The 15,966-nt window shown below is 56.2% G+C and overlaps 1 pseudogene; it reads left to right on the forward strand.

Annotated features, from left to right (window-relative positions):
- The first annotated feature begins 18 nt into the window (after positions 1-18).
- Positions 19-15,254, forward strand: LOC139361437 (SH3 domain and tetratricopeptide repeat-containing protein 1-like; annotated as a pseudogene).
- The last annotated feature ends 712 nt before the right edge of the window (positions 15,255-15,966 follow it).

A 15,966-nucleotide genomic window follows, 5' to 3' on the forward strand; every position in this document is an offset into this window, starting at 1 on the left:
ACCAGCTCAACCTGACATGGGACCAGAGGTGCTGGCTGGGGGTGTTCATTGCTTCTCTTTTCTCCCTTGCCAGACTCAGTAGAGGAAGCTGAGACCGAGCAGCCGCAGGAACAAGGTAGGTTTTGCCCGTGGCTCAGGCTTCCTCTGGTTATGGGCTGGGTCTTGGAGTAACACCGGGGGAGGGGACAGAGCTGAGTACAGTGGGCAATGGATGTGGCTGTCACCCCTCTGTGGTGTGGGCCGGGGACTTGAGGGACATCGCCTGAGGTGGGCCTGAACCTCCCGTCTACTCTGGCACTGGAGGCCGTGGGGTCCCACACTTCTTCCAATGAACATGCTGACCCCTGCCTGGTCACCGACCGAGGTGGGACATCCTTTCCACTGCTGGAGACCACATGTAGCTGTGGGTTCCTTCTTCATGACCTGGAGAAGCTGCAGTTCACCCTGTGCTCCGCCTCAGAGATGGGAGGCCACACTGCCCTCAGCGGGTAGCAGAATGCAGAGCTTTAGGTTGCAGGGGCCTCAACTGAGGTCCCTGAAGGGTCTGCTCCTTCCTGAGGGGAGCCAGTGGGGAAGGGAAGGCTGTTGTAGGTTTGCCTCAGGGAGGGGGTGGTTCCACCCTCTGCCAAAGTCACTGGAGCAAAGGCACGTGGCTCTCCAGCTGCCCCGGAGGCCAGGGTAGTGGCTGGGAGGGGCTGTGTGCCTCTGCCGGATTGGGGAGATTTCTTAGCTAATCTAGTGTAGTCAAGTCAGACATTTGCCTCTAAATCATATTTATTTATTTTTTTAATTCCAAGGCTTTACAGATGAATAAGGAGGCAGTTTGTACTGAAAATATTTTTTACATGTGAGCTTGAAACAGAGAGTCTGTTTAAATCTAGTTTTTTCCTTCCCAGTAATGCCTTCTTTCATCCCAGGTTTTCCAACAGGAAATGCGCTTGTTTGCTCACTCTGGGAGGGGACTTTGGCTAGGAATCCACCAAAGCCAGCAGGCACCAGTGGGCTGCTGGAGCACGCTGGCCTTTGTTAACCCTTTAGGAACTGTGGGCTTCAGGTTTTCAGACCATTGAAGGTGAAGGTGGCCACAGGGGCCTGGAAGCTTTCCCATCCTTCCTGCAGCGATGGTCCGTTTCCCTGCACGGAGATGGGTACATGGGTACAACAGCCCTGTCCTGTGCCGTCAGTGGCTTTACCAATTTTGCATAGCAGCTTTTGAGCTGATCAATAGCTCTGATTGGCTATTGAGGATTTCATGGATTCCTGTACCCCACCGGGGGGCCCAATATGCTGACAAAAGTTACATTTGTAGTTGTAGTGCTGCATATACATGGGTCCAGTTAGAAGGCTTTGATTCTTTCTAAAGGGAAAGGCATCTCTGAGGGATCACTGAGCTGACATAGTCTCCTAAAACCATGCTGTGAGGTGGGCGACAAAGCAGGACAGGAGGGTGATTTTGTAGGAGAGTCGGGCCACGGGCCGGCGTGTTCTCTCTGTCCCCATAGTGCCGGAGTTCCTGTGTGCTCCAGGCCTGGGTTTGCATTGCACATAATTCTCAAGGGCTCATGGCAAGCTGTGCCAGGGACACAGAGAGGGGGGATGTGGGGACCTTGTCCCCAGTGGACCAAGGACTCAATGCTGAACTCTAATCTGTCTAGGTGTTTTTGTGACTTGCAGAAATACCTCCACCTTGCCTGGGCCTGGAGCCACAGGCGACCCTGCCGAAGGTGAAGAATGTTCTAGAACAATGCAAGACCTGCCCAGGCTGCCCCCAGGAGCCAGCATCCTGGGGTCTCTGCGCGGCATCCAGCAACATGAGCTTGCAGGACCCCGAGGAGCCTTCCTTCTTCTTGGAAGCTGAGGACGACTGGGAGGACCCAGAGGCCCTGACCTCACTGCTGTGTTCCTGAACGCCCCCGGGTACAAGGCCAGCTTCTGTGGCCTGTACGGTGTGGCATGGCCATGACTGAGCGGCATGTTCTGCAGCTTTAGCGATGAGGAGGAGCTGACTGGGCGCCTGGCACAGGCCTGAGGGGTGGCCAAGAAAGCTGGCCTCTTCATGGCCCTGGCCAGACTCTGCTTCCTCCTGGGGCAGCTGTGCAGCAGGAGGCTCAAGCTGTCCCGGGCCCGGGTGTACTTGGAGGAAGCACTGGGGTCCCTGGAGGGCAGCTTTGGGGACCTGTTCCTGGTGGTGGCTGTGTACGCCAACCTGGCCAGCATTTACCGGAAGCAGAACGGGAGAAGTGTACACAGGTGGTTCCCAAAGCCATGGCCCTGCTCCTGGGGACGCCGGGTCACATCTGCAGCACCGAGGTGGAGGAATAGCTCCTGCAGCTGGCCCTGCAGCAGATAGTGGGTGGCCAGAGCCTGCAGGCCGCGGCCCGGGCCTGCTTCCTGCTGGCCAGGCACCATGTGCACCTCAAGCAGCTCGAGGAGGCCCTGCCCTTCCTAGAGCTGCTGCTGCTTTTGCACAGGGACTCGGGAGCCCCAGAGGCTGCGTGGCTCTCAGACTGCTCCCTACTGCTGGCTGACATCTACTCCTGGCTCCTACTCCTGGCCACAAGTGCCTGCCCCACCTCGTGCTGAGCCTGTGTCATGGTGGCCTCATTGAGGACACAGGACTCGCTGGCCGGCTCGCTAAGAAGCGTGAACCTGGTGCTCCAGAACTCCCTCCAGCCCCACAGCCGCCCCACCCAGACTTCCCACTACCTCAGGTGAGCGCTGGCCTCCCTAACCCCAGGCACAGGCCACGTGCTGCGCGGCCTTCTCCACACCAGCCTGGCCCAACTGTACAGCCACCGTGGCTATCACGGCCCAGCCATCACCTTCATGACACAGGCGGTGGAAGCCAGTGCTGTTGCCGGAGTCTGTGCCATCGTGGACCCCCTGGTGGCCCTGGCCTGGCTGCACGTGCTTCATGGACAGAGCCCGGTGGCCCTGAACATCCTGCAGTATATCCAGGATGCAGTGGTGGCCAGCGAGGACCAGGAGGGTATGATTGCCAACATGGTGGCCGTGGCTCTGAAGAGGACAGGCCAGACGAGGCAGGCAGCCGAGGGCTACTACTGCGCCCTATGGGCGGCTTGGTACCTGGGCCAGCGGAGGAACCAGGCAGTGGTGCTGGCCAACTTCGGGACCCTGTGCCTGCTCTGGGGTGCCAGAAGGCTGGCCCAGCACTACCTCCTGGAGGCCGTGCGGCTGTTCTCGAGGCTGCCCTGCAGGGAGTGTGGACAGGACTTCACCCACGTGCTCCTGTAGCTGGGCCACCTCTGCACCCGCCAGGGCCCGGCCCAGCAGGACAAGGGCTACTATGAGTGGGCCCTTCTGGTCGCCGTGGAGATGGGCCATGTGGAGAGTGAGTGCCCCAGTTCCCCCTGTGCGCCTTCCGGGGCCACTCGGGTCAGGGCATACCTGGGGTTTGTGATTCGGAAACAAGGGGTGGTTTTTCCACCATCGAAAGTGCTGAGTCATGGCCAGCAGCAGATGTTGGCAAGCGCCCTGGAGACAGGCGGTTCCCATGCAGGGCCAGGCCCTCTGTGCCCTACTGAGGCAGCCAGCTCTTCCTGGTTTGCCCAGGGACCATCCTGCCTTGAGCATGGAAAGTCCTGCTTGCTGGGAATCCCTAGACATAACCCTGGGATCAAGGCAGGCTCTGCTGCGCTGGGACTTGGGGCCCCTCCATGAGCCAGGCCCTGACACCGGTTCTTGTGCCCGTGTGATCTGCTTGGTATGTTGGCAGCCTGCGCACCTGTCATCCCACTTCACAGGGGACAGGGGGTGGGTGATTGCCCAAAGCCGCAGAGCAGTTCATGCAGAGTGTGTCAGGCCCCACCCACAAATGGGGCTTGTGGAGTCCTCGGGTGGCAGGGACTGAGTGTGGGAATGGAAGCTTCAGGCCAGAGAAGCCACAAAAGTGTGAGTGGTGTGATGGCGGGGCACCAGTTGGCCCCGGGTTAGGGAAGCCTCTTTAGTGTGGGACCAGAGGGTTGAGAGGATTTAGTCAAGTAATAGGTGGTGGGGGAGGGGCTGGTGGTGTAGCCTGTGTGAAGCACCAGGGATGAGCGAGTGGGGGTGAGTGAGCGGGAGTGTGAGCGGGGATGAGTGAGTTGGGGTGAGTGAGCGGAGGTGTGATGGGGGTGAGTGAGCGGGAGTGTGAGCGGGGATGAGTGGGTTGTGAGCAGGGGTGCGTGAGTGGGGTGAGCGAGCGGGAGTGTGAGCGGGGATGAGTGGGTTGTGAGCAGGGGTGCGTGAGTGGGGGTGAGTGAGTGGGAGTGTGAGCGGGGATGAGTGGGGTGTGAGTGGGGGTGAGTGAGCGGGAGTGTGAGCGGGGATGAGTGGGGTGTGAGTGGGGGTGAGTGCATGGGGTGTGAGTGAACAGGAGTGTGAGCGGGGATGAGTGGGGTGTGAGCGGGGATGAGTGAGTGGGGTGTGAGCGGGGATGAGTGAGTGGGGTGAGTGAGCGGGAGTGTGAGCGGGGATGAGTGGGGTGTGAGCGGGGATGAGTGAGTGGGGTGAGTGAGCGGGAGTGTGAGCGGGGATGAGTGAGTGGGGTGAGTGAGCGGGAGTGTGAGCGGGGATGAGTGGGGTGTGAGCGGGGATGAGTGAGTGGGGGTGAGTGAGCGGGAGTGTGAGCAGGGATGAGTGGGGTATGAGCGGGGGTGAGTGAGCAGGGCTTATGCAGGGAGGTGCAGAGTTGGGAGCGGGTGGGTTGGGTGCTGGATGGTGAGAAGCTCTTCTGGAGAGCTAAGCAGGGCCTGGGGCCTCAGGCTGTGGCTTGGCCTTTTCCCCAAGAGCACTGGGGAGCCATGGGGTGCTATCGAACAGTCACTGCAGACTGAGCAGTGAACGGACAGTAGGTGGGCAGGGCTGTCTGAAATCTAGGCCGCAGAGGATAGATGAGGAAGTTGAGTCCAGGAAAATGGCTGAGTCGAGGGATACTGTTGAGTCCCCTCTGTCTTGCAGCGCTTTGTCATGGCATCGTGAGACCACTCAGAGGTGCCTCCTGTGGCCTGGGCCAGAGCCCCAGGGGCTGTGACCAAACCTGCCCATTTCCCAGCACAGGCCTGGCACCCACTCCTGGCCCTAGGAGGGATGAGATTTTGGAAAGGACCGTGTGAAGGGGCCCTGGTCCCACATATCTGCCCAAGGAGGGGTGGGGGGTTCTGACCCAGGCTTCTTCCCCAGGGGCATTGTCTGACTGGAAGGAGACCCTCCAGGAACCCAGCACCCCAGCCCCCACTGCAGCCTCCGGTGGCTCCTGGCACAACAGCCTGTGGCACCTCCTCCTACGAGGCCCTCCCCGGCGTGCTGGGGGATTCAGACTTGGAAATGCAGGCCAGGGAATGGGGATCATGCTTCTCTGTCTCCCCACCCTGAGCTGAACAGTCGAGGAGACCGAGGGTGCCGCTGATACCCCACATGCTTCCTTGGGGTCATTTTTGAGTCACTTTCGGTAGTTTGTGTCCTTCTAGGAGTGTGGCTGTTGTGTCTGGATGGTCTGATTTCTTGGTGTACAATTGTTCGTAGTGTTTTCATGGAATCCTTTTATTTCTGTCAGGTCGGCAATAATGTTTCCTCTTTCATTTCTGATTTTAGAAACTTGGGTTTTTATTTATTTATTTTTATTAGGGATGGGGTCTCATCATGTTCCCCCAGGCTGGTCTTGAATGCTGGCCTCAGCGATCCTTCCACTTCCGCCTCACAAAGCGCTGGGATGACAGGCGTGAGCCATGGTGCTCAGTCTCTGATTTTAGTCATTTGTGTCCCGTCTTTCTTTTCTTGGTCAGTCTGGAGAAATATTCGTCAATTTTGTTATTATCTTCAAAAAACCCACCTTCGTTTCTGTTGATTATCTGTTTTGTTTTTCCATTCTCTGTATTTTTACTTCCCATTTCCACTCTCACATTTATTATTTTCTTCCTTTTATTCACTTTGGGTTTAGTTCTTTTTCTAGTTTCTCAAGGTGGAAGGTTAAGTTATTGACTTGAGATTTTTCTTCTTTCTTTGAATGTAGACATTTACAGTTATAAATTTCCCTTTCAGTGCTGCCTTAGCTGCATCTTGGAATTTTTGATACGCTGCGCTATTTTTTTTTTGTTTTAAAGACAGAGTTGTGCTCTATTGCCCAGGCTGGGGTGCAGTGGTGCAATCTTGGCTCACTGCACCTTCTACCCAGGTTCAAGCCATTCTCATGCCTCAGCCTCCCGAGTAGCTGGAATTACAGATGTGCACCACCCCACCTGGCTAATTTTTTTTTTTTTTTTTTTTTTTTTTTTTTTTATAGAGCGAGACGGGATTTCACCATGTTTCCCAGGCTGATCTCAAACTCCTGGACTCAAGAGATCCTCCTGCCTCGGCCTCCCACTGTGCTGGGATGACAGGCATGAGCCACTGCGCTGGCCCGGGCTGTGCATTTGTTTGCATTCTTCTCAAATTAGTTTTCGGTTTCCCTGATGGTCTCTTTGACTCACTGGTTGTTTAGCAGTATGTAATTTCCACGTATTTTTGAATCTCCCACATTTCCTTCACTGTCGATTTCCAGTTTCGTGCCAGTACAGCTGAAGAACACCTCTGCTTTGGTCTCAGTCCTTCTCCATTCACTGAGGCTCATTTTGTGACCTGGCACATGGTCTGTCATGGGGAATGTCCCATGGGTGCTCGAGAGGACGGTGTATTCAGCTGTTGTTGGGTGGCGTGTGTGACAGATGTCCATTCGGCGTACCTGGTTTCCGGTGTTAATCTCCGGAATGTTTCTGACACTAGAAAATCAGAAGCTTTTGACCGTTCCCAGTGTCCTGGCTTTGGGAGAGGCCAGTGAACCTGTGGGTTTGGAGCCTGGTGCCATGAGAGAAGCATGTGTGGGAACGCCAGGGGCCGGCTTTGAACCCCATTCCCCCAACATGATGCTGTGTGTGGCAGACATGACGCTTGGCTTTGCTTTCTCAGGGTTCCATCTGCGACAGGGGCTACTTGTGCCCCTGGCCTCATCAGCTCAGGCTGAAGGCGGCCCTGGTCCTGGCCAGAGGGGCTTTGTGAAGCAGAAATAGATGGCCTGGTGCAGGGGCCGAGCCTGGCCAGGACCTCGGCCCTGGGAGTTGTAAAGAAGGCCGGCCTGTACCATGAGCATCTGCATCAAGCTGTGCCCATGTCACGGTGTGCTCGGTGTCTGCCCTGGCACGGGTGCATGGCCTGTCTGCGCTCAGGCTCCCCGCCTGTGGGGCCCAGGCTCACAGAGGTATGAAAGAGGCAAGCACGGCACCGGGGTCTCCGAGCCCAGCCAGCCTCGCTTCGATGCTGGGAGACTAACGTCTTCCATTTTGTCCTCTGCCCAGGCCAGCTGCAGGCCGTCTAGCGGCTGTGCTACTTCTACAGCGCCGTCATGCCCAGCGAGGCCCAGTGTGTCATCTACCACGAGCTCCAGCTCTCCCTGGCCCGCAAGGTGGCCGACAAGGTGCTGGAGGGGCAGATCCTGAAGACCATCAGTCAGCTCTACCTGTCCCTGGGCATGGAGCAGTAAGGGCTGGCTTTGCAGTGGTGGAGGTGGGGGCGGGCAGGGCAGGGAGAGGGGCACAGGGAAGCTGGCCCAGGGCGCCAGCAGCCCCTCTCCTTTTGATCATTTGGTTCTTTGGCATCAGATGCTTTGAGCTGGTGCGCCTGGGGTCGTTCCAGGGCTGCTGCTGGCCCGTGAGTCCCAGCTTGAGCCTCCCTTGTTGGGTCAAAGGTCATCTCAACCCCAGCAGAGGCAGTACGTGCACTCTGGGCTGTTCTTCCTACTGTGGTGGCTTTTGTCGTCTGACCTCTGCCTGCCCCGAATCTTCCCTCCTGGCCTTCATCTGTCCCCTTAAATGTGACCACAGCAGCCACCTGTGGCTTCTCTCCCACAGAAGACAGAGCCAGCTGTGTCACCTGCTTCCCTGGGGCACGGTTTCCAAGGTCTCACGTCCCATAAGTGGCCTACTCGGCTTCCCCCAAGCATCCTGACCTGTTGGGGTAACCATGGCCCTGGCCACCCCACCCATAGGGCCCAGTGACATTGCTGCAGTCACACCCCCTCGAGTGTTGGACTTACTGAGAGAGCAGGGAAGGAGCCAGATTCCATGGCGACCCAGGAGACTGGCTCCAGTCTTGGCCTCAGGTTCACAGAAGGAAATGGGCCAGTGTGCTAGAGCCATGCTTCTCAAAGTGTAGTCCCTGGACCAGTAGAGCAGCATCCATGTCACCTAGGAGTTTGTGGCAAGTGGGAGTTCTAGGGCCTGCCCCAGGCCTGTGGAACCAGAAGCTCTGGGGGCAGGGCCAGCAATCTGTACAGACCGGCCTCCGGGTGACTGTGATGCCTGCACACCTTGGGAACCATCGGCCCAGATAGCCTCTGAACACTAACGGCTCCTGGTGCATCTGGAGAAGACACAGGCCATGTCTGGGAGGCAGGGGAGATGGACTAGCACACTCCTCCTGCCACAGGGCAGCATGATGCTCGATTCCCTCAGAAGGATGTCCTTCATCTTTTCCATGCCGTGTGTGTTCACCCTGGCCCTCCCAGCAGCCTGGGAAGGGCAGAACACTGCACACACGAGAGGGCCGTTCCCAGTCCCCACATTCCAGGTTCATCTGTCACCAGACCCACGGGTGGAGGCAGACTGGTTCCAGGAGGATGAGAACCCTTGTTCTGACACCTGTGTCTGATTCCAGGGCCTACAAATCTTCTCTGGACTACACCAAACGAAGTCTGGGGATTTTCATTGACCTCCAGAGGAAAGAGAAGGAGGCGTATGCCTGGCTGCAAGCAGGGAAGATCTATTACATCTTGCGGTAGAGTGAGCTGGTGACCTGTACATCCAGGTGAGTGGCAAGGGATGCAGGAGGACCCCTGTGCTGTTCACTCTCTCTCCATCCACCCATCCATTCATCCTTCCATCATTTATTTACCTGTTCATCCTTCCATCCATCCATCCATTCTTCTGTCCATCCATCCATCATCCATCCATCCACCATTCATCCATCCTTTTATCATCCATTTATTCACCCGTCTATCCATCCATTCACCTGTCCATCCACCCATCCATTCATCCTTCCATCATCTATCTGTTTACCTGCTCATCCTTCTATCCATCAATCCATCATCCATCCATCCATCCATTCTTCCATCATCTTCCCATACACCTGTGGGTCCTTCCATCCATCCATCCATCATCCATCCATCCATCCATCCTTCCATCCTTCCATCATCCATCCATTCATCTGTTCGTCTTTCCACGAATCCATCCATCCATCCATCATCCATCCCTCCGTCCATCCATCTATCATCCATCCATCCTTTTATCATCCATTCATTCACCTGTCCATCCATCCATCCATTCACCTGTTCGTCCATCCATTCACCTGTTCGTCCATCTATCCATCCTTCCATCTATCTTTCCATCATCCATCCAACTGTTCATCCTTCTATCCATCTATCCATCCATCATTCTTCTGTTCACCTCTTCGTCCATCCATTCACCTCTTCGTCCGTCCATCCATCCATCCTTCCATCCATCCTTCCATCCATCCATCCTTCCATCCATCCATTCTTCTGTCCATCCATCCTTCCATCCATCCTTCCATCCATCTTTCCATTATCCATCCAACCATCTTCCATCCATCCATGATCCATCCATTCACCTGTCCATCCATCCATCCATCCATTCATTCATCATCCATCCTTTTATCATCCATCCATCCATTCACCTGTTCATCCATCCCTCCATCCATTCTTCCATCCTTCCGTCATCCATTCACCTGTTCATTCTTCCATCCATCCATCATCCATCCATCCTTCCATCATTCATCCACTCGTCTGCTCATCCTTCCATCCATCCATCCATCCTTCTATCATCCATCCATTCACCTGTTAATCGTTCCATTCATCTGTTCATCCTTCCATTCATCCATCCATCATCCATCCATCCATCCATTCGTCCATCCATATCATTCATTCATTCAGCCACCATCCATCCATCTGTTCATCCATTCATCCATCCATCCTTCCATCATCCGTCCATTCACCTGTTCATCCTTCCATCCATCCATCCTTCATCCATCCATCCATTTATCTATTCATCCATATATCCATCAACCCATCTATCATCCATCTATCCTTCCATCATCCATCCACTCACCTCCTGTTCATCCTTCCATCCATCCATTTATCCATTCATTCATCCATCCATCCTTCCATCCTTCCATCATCCATCCATCTTTCCATCATCCATCCTTCCATCATCCATCCATTCATCCATTCATCCTTCCATCCATCCATCATCCATCCAGCCATCATCCATCCATCTGTCCATTCATCCATCCATCCTTTTATCATCCATCCTTCATCCATTTATCATCCATCCATTCACCCGTCTATCCATCCATTCACCTGTTCATCCATCCATCCGTCCATTCATCCTTCCATCAACCATCCATTCACCTGTTCATCCTTCCATCCTTCCATCCATCCACCTGTTCATCCTTCCATCCATCCACCATTCATCCATCCACCATTCATCCATCCATCATTCATCCATCCATCCATTTATCCATTCATCCATTTATCCATTTGTCCATATATCCATCCATCATCCATCCATCCTTCCATCAACCATCTACTCACCTCCTGTTCATCCTTCCATCCATCCATCATTCATCCATCTATCCATTTATCCATTCATCCATCCATCCTTCCATCATCCATCCATTCATCTGTTCATCCTTCCATCCATCCATCATCCATCCATCCATCCATCATCCATCCATCCATCATCCATCCATCTGTCCATTCATCTATCAGTCCATTCATCCATCCATCATTCATCCATTCTTTTATCCATCCATTCACCCGTCTATCCATCCATTCACCTGTTGTTCCATCCATGTGTCCATTCATCCTTCCCTCATCCATCCATTCACCTGTTCATCCTTCCATCCATCCATCATCCATCCACATATCTGTTTATCCATCCATCCATCCATCCATCCATCATCTATCCATGCTTCCATCATCCATCCATGCTTCCATCATCCATCCATCCACCTGTTCATCCTTCCATCCTTCCATCATCCATCCTTTCTCCCATCCATCCATTCACCGTTCGTCCATCCATCCACCGTTCGTCCATCCATCCATCATTCATCCATCCACCCACCAATCTACCTATTAATCCATCCCTCCATTCATCTATCTGTCCATTTGTTTATCCACACATTCGTCTATCCGCCATCTATCCATCCACATGTACATACATCATCTACCCTCCACCCATCCATACATTATCTACCCACCCATACATACTTACAGACATACACACAAAATTCCACCCACCCACCCACCCATCCATCCATCCACCCACCCATCCACCCATCCATCCATCCATCCATCCAAGCATTCATCTATCCGCACACCCATCCATCCATCCATGTGTCTACATCTCCTCATCCATTCATCCATCCATCCACTCATTCCTAAACCACTGCTGAGCACCTGTTGTGTGCCTTTTCCCTCCCTCCAACTGGTTCCCTCACATCCTCCCCCAGTGGCCTGCATCTTCTCCCTGAGGGCAGAGGCGTGGCCCCTCACAGTGCACAGCACCTGCTGGTATACAGCACATGCTCAAATAATGTGACCACTCAGTTAACACACAGAAGAGCTTGCTCCAAGTGACACGTGGCACATCTCCTTACAAAATGAATCTATCATAGTGGCTGTTTTCAGAGGCTTTTCCAAACACAGTGTGATCTGGAACAAATTGTGAAGCCCACGAGCCTGGTGAAGCTTTCATTATTGAGCACCTGCTGTATATCTCCTTGAGCTGAGGAGAGGGATCAAGAGCTCATGGCCAAGAGGGGACCAGGCCCACCCACAAACACGGCGGATGTGGCAGGGATGTGGCAACGCAGAAAGGTGCCAGGGGCTGGGCTCCCAGCAATCTGGGGGCCACGGAGACTGTTTTGAGTGCAGGGGGAGTTGGCTAGGGCTAGCCTTGTTGGTAGGATTCACAGGTATCGGGCTCCTGGGCTGCAGCTGCTCCGTCACCTCCTGGCACTCAGGTGCATCAGTTCATTTTCCTCATGCCAGTGGTGGGGGCAGCCCTCATGCACAGGGTTTGAAAAATGCTCAGGTGTACCTGTAGTGTGTGAGAGGAAGGAGGCTGGCAAAGGTGCGCGTAGCCACCTCGCTAGGTGTGGGTCTTGAGGGAACTTCTGTCTCCTTTCAGGTGGCACAGAATGTGGACCTGTACACAGGGAACCCCAACCTGGGGCTGGAGCTGTTTGAGGCAGCTGGAGACATCTTCTTCAATGGGGCCTGGGAGCGGGAGGAAGGCATGTCCTTCTACCGGGTGAGCTGGCCTGTGGGCTGATGTGGGTGGGCCTCAGTGGGGCACCTGGAGGCTGAGGTACAGGTGGGGCACGGTAGAGGTCTCCCACCTGGAGGCAGGGCCACCCATGCACATGATGAGTTTCCAAGTGGTCTCACCGGAATGATATTGACCGTGCCCCTGCCCGGGACAAACGCTCAGGGTCTGGACGTGGCAATGGCTGTACCTTGGTACCTGATGACCTCAAGCAACCATGAGTGGGAAGTCCTGTCCCCATCTTCCAGATGAGGAAACTGAGGCTCAGAGAGGCACAGGGACATGTCAAAGGACACACAGCATCAGTGGGAGGCCCAGGTCTGCATGCACCCCGAAGTGGGACGGCTTCTCCCTTCCTCTGAGCTCACGGTGTGGCTCAGCCGTGGGCACAGATAAATGTGGTGTTTTTAGAGCAGAGAGGAGTGCTGGCTCCCCCCAGTCAGACTCCCGGTGCCCAGGTGGGAGAGGCTGGTCTGAGGCTGTCGAGTGTAGCTGGATGGGCCTCAGGTGACTCTTCAGCCCCCAACTTGGGTGTCTGAACTGTGTGTTATCCCAGAGCACAGAGCTGTGTCGAGGTGCAGGGGTAGCTGGGGCGTGGGAAGCTCCAAGTACATGTTTGAGCTCTGAGGAGGGCTGTGGGCAAGGTGGGTGCTGCGGGAAACCTGACCCCACCTGCCTGTGTGGTAGGACCAGGTCCTGCCCCTGGCAGTGACTACGGGCAACCGCGAGGCGGAGCTGCAGCTACAGCTGTGCAACAAGCTGGTGGCACTCCTGGCCGCGCTGGAGAAGCCCCAGGAGGGCTTGGAGTTTGCCTACATGGCCCTAGCACTCAGCATCACTCTGGGTAAGTCCCCTGAGCCCCCACCCTGCCAGGACCCACACTTTGCCAGAGCCCAGCCTCCAGGTCTGCAGGCCAGGAGCTGAAACAGCTGCTGGATTTTCCTGGTCTCCTGTCCAGGCAGGCAGATCTGCCCAACTGGCTTCCCCGTCCGGCTGTGGGGCACAGCCCGAGGTCTCTCACGCAGTGCAGAGCTCCCTGCCTGCCTGAGCTCTGCTTCCTCTGCCTGTTCCTGCTGCTGACCACAAGGGCCGCCCAGTGTGCCCTCTGCCTTCCAGACATGCCAGGCATCTCGTTGGTTCCTGTATGTGTCAGGCTGAGTGGCACATTCCCTTTCTCTTGTGCCCTTCCCACCCTTATCAACCACATGGCTCTCTGGCTGATAAAATCCCAGTTCCCCTTCCAGCAGTCTGCCCCTTAAGGCCAGGTATCCCCTGGTGCTGTGCCAGGGTCGTCTGTCCCCCTCCAGAGACAGGGAACCCTAGGCAGGCCACATGCCCCAGCGCCTTGTGCCCCGTGGCCCAGTACACAGTAGGTGTGCAGCTGACTCCCCAAGGTAGGGGTTCTGATCGTGACACACCCAGGAGGAGTCAGATGTCACGTCGTTGGGTTGCCTGGAGCCGGGGTCCCGGGAGCACCTGGACTGCATGGCTTTTGGGCTCCCCTGGTTAAAACCAGTGAGCAAAGGCAGGTGGCTATGTGTAGGCACACAGCTGGGCCATCCAAGTCCGACTTTGCCAAAGCCTCACAGTAGACAGGGGCAGGCCTTATTAGTTCTGCTTTGCACATGGGAAAGTGAGTCTGGGAACCTGGAAGGGAATGGCCAGAGCTGCCCAGGTGACCACAGGTGCCTGGAGGCAAGCCAGGTGTGCTGCCCGGGGTCTGCATACCTGCTCCTGAGGGGCCTGTGCCCTCCCTGCCCCAGGGAGCCGCGTCCTCACACCTGCCCCTTTGGCCTGTACCCCAGGGGACCGGCTGAACGAACGCGTGGACTACCACCGGCTGGCAGCCCTGCACCACCGGCTGGGCCATGGCAAGCTGGCGGAGCACTTCTACCTCAAGGCCCTGTAGCTCTGCAACTTGCCCCTGGGGTTTGACGAGGAGACCCTCTACTACGTGAAGGTGTACCTGGTGCTCGGTGACATCATCTACGACCTGAAGGTGGGTAGGAGGGGCAGGGCTCGGGGTGTTCCCGGCCCCCTTGGAGTGAGATCTCCACCCAGACCCCAGAGGCCTGGGTTCCAGCCTTCCTTAGGAACGGCCCAGTGGCCTCCCTGAAGCTCTGCACCCAGCTGGAGGAGCCGGCAAGCTTAGCAGATACAACCCAGCTCCCAAGATGGCCAGGCCCCACCCTCAGGAACTCAGTCTCAGCCAGGGAGGCTGACACATGAGTGTGCAATGGTGGCCTCCGAGTAAAGAAGGGGGATTGTAGTCAGGGGGGCCCTCCTGGAGGAGGTGACACCAAAGCTGAGTCTTGACAGTCAAGTGTCAAGTTGCATTTAACAAAGAAAACAGGGTTGGGAGAAAGACATTTCGGAGGACGGCATCATCCTCACATTGAATCCACGTTGCAAGATCAAATCCTGGCACCTCCTCTAGGAAGCCTGCCCAGGGTGCCAGCCTGCACTGAGCAACTCCTTCCTGGAGTCCCGAGACACCTTGAATCTTCACACCACCCAGGAAGGGTGGGGTGGGACCCCAGTGTCTTACCATTGGGTTCACAGACAGGGAAACCCCAGCTTAGGGCAGGTGCAGTGGGGCGGGGCCCCAGCCAGCCAGGCTGAGGCCTTGCTGGGTCGGGTCTGTCTCGAGGGGAGGTGCTGTGCTCCCTCTGCCCCCAGCCCTGCAGGGGTGGAGAGCTGGGACTGGCAGACTCAGACCTGGGGTGTCTCCACCCCTCTGCCCAGCAGGCACCGCTCCCCCTCAGCATCGCACCGGCGCCGCGTCAGTGCTCCTTATGGGCTGAGGGGCCAGGGCGCTCCAGTCCAGGGGCCGAGATCTTGGCGGCCTTAGAACAACATGAGGAGCTGGGGCAGCCCTAAGACCCCGCCCCGTTTCCCCCACCTCAGGCCTGGGGCTGCCCGGGAGGCCTCTGCCCAGTGCTGGCGACACCTGGTGGTCAGAAGTGGTCCCTGTGGTCTCCCAAGTCCCAGCCAGACAGGGAGGTGCCAGGTGTCAGGCCCAGAGGGACGCTGCTCAGGGGCTCGCCTGGGACCCAGGGGGACGGGCCTCCCAGAAGAGGCCTTTATCTCTCTTGGTCAAGCCTGCCGCCCATTCCGCCTGTCCAGGAGAAAGGAAAGGGCCAAGTAGTACCTGAGAGGCCAAAGTCCACGGTTGGGGTCGAGGGGCAGAGGCCTCCTTCACCTACTTCCCATGCACAGCCCTCCTTCCCATGCACAGTCCTCCTTCCCATGTACAGCCCTCCTTTACCTCCTTCCCGTGCACAACCTTCCTTCACCTCCTTCCCGTGCACAACCTTCCTTCACCTCCTTCCCGTGCACAACCTTCCTTCACCTCCTTCCCATGCACAACCTTCCTTCACCTCCTTCCCGTGCACAACCTTCCTTCACCTCCTTCCCGTGCACAGCCCTCTGGGCCTCATCGTGACTATGCTGTCAGCGCGGGCCAGCTTCCCACAGGGAGGCCGCCTTGGAATTCCCCAAGGGCGGCTGTCTTTCCAAGGCTACACCCTCCTCCTTGTATAGGAGGCTCTGGACCCAGGGCCCAGAGGAGTGGGAGAAAAAGCCGGGCTGG

Source organism: Macaca nemestrina, unplaced genomic scaffold (assembly GCF_043159975.1).
Source record: "Macaca nemestrina isolate mMacNem1 unplaced genomic scaffold, mMacNem.hap1 Scaffold_493, whole genome shotgun sequence".
NCBI lineage: Eukaryota > Metazoa > Chordata > Mammalia > Primates > Cercopithecidae > Macaca > Macaca nemestrina.